The sequence below is a fragment of the Vicia villosa genome, linkage group LG2, assembly GCF_029867415.1.
Source record: "Vicia villosa cultivar HV-30 ecotype Madison, WI linkage group LG2, Vvil1.0, whole genome shotgun sequence".
Lineage (NCBI taxonomy): Eukaryota > Viridiplantae > Streptophyta > Magnoliopsida > Fabales > Fabaceae > Vicia > Vicia villosa.
The window spans coordinates 220,742,574-220,747,801 of record NC_081181.1 but is presented as its reverse complement, the minus strand read 5'-3'; positions in this window follow the sequence as shown (position 1 = coordinate 220,747,801).

The following is a 5,228-nucleotide window of genomic DNA, read 5'->3' as shown; positions in this document are numbered from 1 at the left end:
TGCCTTGAGAAGTCATGAAATTGAGCTGGACGCAAATGAGCCTCAAAAGAAAGGTAAGACTATTGCATTAAAATCTAATATCAAGAAATGCACTAACGCTTTTCAGGCCAAAGAAGAAGATCCTGAAGAATCAGAATCTGAAGAAGAAGATGAACTGTCCATGATCTCCAGAAGGCTAAATCAACTCTGGAAGACCAAGCAAAGGAAGTTCAGAGGCTTCAGAAGTTCAAGGAAATTTGAACGTGGAGAATCTTCTGATGAAAGAAGATTTGACAAGAAGAAGGTCATGTGCTATGAATGCAATGAGCCTGGACACTACAAGAATGAATGTCCAAATCTTCAGAAGGAAAGTCCCAAGAAGAAGTTTCATAAGAAGAAAGGTCTTATGGCAACCTGGGATGAGTCAGAAGATGATTCAGAAGATGAGCAGGCCAACTGTGCGCTGATGGCGACAGAAGATGACGGATCAGAATCTACATCAGAATCAGATTCTGAAGAGGTATTTTCTGAACTTACTAGAGATGAGTTGGTTTCCGGTCTAACTGAACTTCTGGAACTCAAGTCTCACATCAGTCTCAAATACAAAAAGCTGAAAAAGCAATTTGAATTTGAAACAAAGAAGCTTGAGTTGGAGAATTCTGAATTAAAAGAAAAACTTTTAAAATTATCCAATAATGTTGGATCTCCTTCTGATTCAGAAAAATCCACTCCCAGTCTGAACCATATTCTGAAAGAATATGATTTAAGTTTCAGAAAGTTCTTATCTAGAAGTATTGGCAGAAGTCAGCTAGCTTCTATGATATATGCTGTGTCTGGAAACAAAAGAGTTGGCATTGGTTATGAGGGTGAAATCCCATACAAACTTGAACCTGTTGATGAAATGAAAATTACATACAAGCCATTGTATGATCAGTTCAAGTATGGCCACTCTCATGATATTAGGCACACCTCACATGCACAAAGTTTTCACATAACACACACTAAGAAGCATGTGACACAACCTAGGAAATATCATGAAACTCACATTAAGAATTATCATGCTGTTCCTCCTATTGCTTACAATGCTAAATCCAAGTTCAATCAGAACTTGAGAAAATCTAACAAGAAAGGACCCAAGAAGATGTGGGTACCAAAGAAAAAGATTATTTCTTTTGCAGATTCTCTTGATAACAAAGAAGACAACATTCAACATGACATGACACCTGGACTCAAGTTGCTCTCAACACTTGAAGGGAAGAAAGATTGTCTTCCAAGTTCTGGTTCTTAAATCTGTTGAAGAGACTATGTTTGTAGGAATTCAGAAAAGAAGCTTATTAGTCTCGGAATAGTCCTTGATGTTTATCTCTAAGGCCCTGATGTTTCTCTCTTGATTATTCTGAATGCTCTAAATGCTACAGAATATACAACATTGAAACACTGATTGTGGTCAAATCAATAAACATCTGTTTTGATGATAAACTTGTTTCTGATGAAACAAAGAGCTTAAGAATTTCTGCAGATACAGTTTTGTCTTATCAGAAGCTGCAAAACAAAGAAGTGAACCTCCAGAAGCTGTGTACATCAGAAGTAATGGATCAGAAGATCATTCAGACTTATATCAGCACACTTCAGAAGGAGTATTTCCAGAAGAGAAACTTGATCAACTCAGAAGCAGTGATCAGAATCTGAAGGCGTAAAATCTCTCTGATATTTACAGCTGTCATCTATTATCTGATGATGAACACGTATCTGTACGGTTAGTACAAAGCGTGCAGTTGAAAAGACGCCGACCTAGGTAACTGTATTAAATCATTTCATTTACTGTGTTCTCTCTCCTAATGTCATTTCTCATTAAATGCATAATGATTTCTTTTTAAATCTTTTAAATAACCCGCTTCATCTTCATTCCCATTCTTTCTCTCTTTCTCTCTCTTTTGTGCATTCATCTCGTTGCATCTCTCTTCAAACCCTAGTTCTTGATTTGATCACAAAGCATTATCATAATGAATCCATCTTCTCGTTCATCTATCTCTAAAGATAGTATCACTTCCACACAGAACCGTTTAAGCAAAAATGATGCTCCGTTGAAAACATGCTTAATACCCACGAAAGAACTGGAAGTTCTATGTGAATCGGCTGTGGACGTCAACAACCTTAAAGCAAATGGCTTTCAGTGTGATGCAAGAATCTTTGAGCAAGGATGGTCTAAATATCTTGATAGATTGGTTGGTCCAATTTATCCTGAACTTGTAAAAGAGTTTTGGGTGCATGCAACAGTTACCCCAACTGCCATCATTTCATTCGTGCTAGGGCATGAAGTGACTATCACTGAGAAACTCATCAGAAAGCTGTACAATCTTGATGATGAAGAAGGCTGGTCTGAGTTTCAACCACATACAATTGACTGGGCTCTAGTTGAAAAACAAATCTCTACGGTTGTTGGAACTGACTCTCATTTTACGGGCAACTTAAAGCCTTTTTATAAAGTATGGGCTGAGATTATTCTGGGTTCTCTTCACCATAGAAAAAGGATGCGCTGCTCCTCCTACATCAGTCCTACTCACAAGTATACTCTTTTCTGCATTGGCAAAAAGATAGAGATCAACATCTCTCATATTCTATTTGAGAATCTGAAAACCTCTATCTTTGAGTCAAGAGAAGATGAAAGGGCGAAGTACCCTCATATTCCAAGAACAACCATTCCTTTCGGAAGAATGATTTCAGACATTCTGATTGAAAGCAAAGTGGTGGACTTCGTCAGGAATTCAAATGCATCGCTTTTTCTTGAAGCAACTCATGGTCCCATCTTCAATGGTGTTGATCTGTTTGGACTGGAAGTTATTAAGAATGTACCTGTTATGTGCACAAGCTTTCCGGACATTCTGTCAAGAAGAATTGCTGTTAAAGGATTCATATCTTTGTATCATAAAGAACTTGATCAAGTTGTCAAGTTTTACTTGGAAGATTGTGTGAGGAAGCAATCAGACGTTGATCCTGCATGGATCCGTGGCAGAGTACTTCCATCCAAAGATGATATTCTGAAAAAGGATAAAAAGGAACGTCAGGCAAGGCTAAAAAGAAAGGCACAAGAAGATGAGGCTGAGAAAGCCAAGAAGTTGAGGGTCACCTATGATCCTGACAAGGTGGACTCTAAAGAAAGAAGAGATAAAAGGATCAGAGATTCCTTTCGCAGAACCAGATCTTCTTCTTCTTCTGTACAAATCTCCAGAAATGTCTTTACTCCACCTCCTTCTGTCCCTAAACCATCTTTCCAATCACCTCCATCTGAACCAAAAGTAAACTTCACTCTACCAAATCCTTCTCCATCGTCCTCCTCCTCTCCCATCCTAAACCCCACACCGTTGAGCATTCTTCCACCAACTCCTTCTGATAATTTCCCCTCACCAATTCCCTTTACAAATACTCCACCCTCTCCTCAATCCATCCCATCTGACACTCCAACCTCATCAATCGTTCTCTCAGATATCCCCTCCTCCTCAACCACCGCACCTCCACCTTCTATATCTCATCCATTACCTACCAGAAAATCCCAACCCTACTGCCTTCTCTATCCTGACTACAAATTCACCTTCAATCCGCCTGAACCTGAACCCTCTACATACCTGGAACTCTTCAGACATGAGGTGATTAGCAGTCTAGACCTTCTGAAGGATGCATTCCTAAATGGTCTGGATGATGTTTCTACAAGAAATCTCTGGAGAAGATTTCGCAAGGATTTTCAAGTAGAAGCAATGGGTGTTCAGAAAAGACTAGTGGCTGCTGCCCCTGGTTACCCTGGTTACCTTCTGGAGGAAGATAATGGTATATACTACCATCCTCTCAGAAATTGTGTTGCTGCTGAGGAGAAGCCCTTTGTGGATGAGATGGAACAGTTGAGACTGGCTGCTGCAATGGAAGCAAACCCATGCAGGGACATGGTTATATGGATTCCTGAGTATCCTGTTCTGCTTGGAGACTTCAAGACCTTATTTGACTTTCTGAGGGAAAACCCGTCTGTGAAAGACCCTAGCTTGGTCATTCCAGAAGTTGTTGACCCACCAGAAGTTGAAGGTCCTTCGGCTCTAAGGAATTTAGCTGCCATTCTTCAGGCAATAGAAAATGGAGACTCTGAAATTCCTGCTGCAGAGTATGGAGATACTTCTATGCAAGAAGCAGATGCTGAAGATCATGTTGCTAAATCAGACCCTGTTGAGGATATCCCAGCAAATGATACTTCTATGGAAGCTGCAGATCATGTTGTCATTCCTGTGGTTGAAAGCTGTGAAGCTTCTTCTGATGAACCTTCTCGTCTTGCAAGGACTCTAGAAGCGATTCAGAGGAGACAGGATGAGCAAAGCTCACTCAATGAGAAGTATGATGCTTTCATTGAGAGGCAAGAAGGACACAACAACGATGTTAAACAGATGCTGGCCAAGATCTTGTCAAGACTAGGGCCATCTTAGATTGAGTCTATGTTGTTTCTTTCTTTTCTTTGCATCTGTTTTGTTTCTGTGCATCTGATTTTTTTTCATCTTGTACTTCTGTACACATTGGTTGAACCTTAATGAAATCATCTTCTTCCTCCATGTGTTCTGTCTTATGCATCTGAATCTTTTTTAATATTCTTTTTGATGTTATGACAAAAAGGGGGAGAAAGATAAATGATAAATGATTTGATTAAATCTATCAGTTGCTGGAAAAGGCTCCCACACATTCACTAACAAGAACTGCAAGTTCTATATGGTTTAAGTGTTTTGCAGGTACAGAGAAAGTGAAGTGGATCTTCAAAGCAAACACTAGAAGCAAAACCATAAGAAGCGTTATTCTGTAAAAGGAATAAGCTCTTGGAAACTGAAGCAAGCTGAGTGCTATCAAGCTTCAGAGATCAGAAGCAAGAAAGAAGAATGAATCAGAAGCACTGATAATAGAATTTGAATATCATTGTCTATCCTGTTATGACAAAATTCTATTTGCCCTGATACATATAATGTTATGGCTCTGATACATTATTTGCTCTGATACACGTTTTTAGCCTAAATGCTCTGATACATTTGGCTCTGATACATATCATGTATTTGAATATACATTTTATGTTCTAACTCGTTCATGCTGACTTTTGTCGTTTAGTTTTTGTTCTGTAACATTTCAGGATGTAGAGATGCTCTGATGATGCTCTGGTACATTCAACAATGTTCTGATACAAATCTAGCATGAAGTGATGTTGGTAGACATTCAAAGTTCTGAAGCTA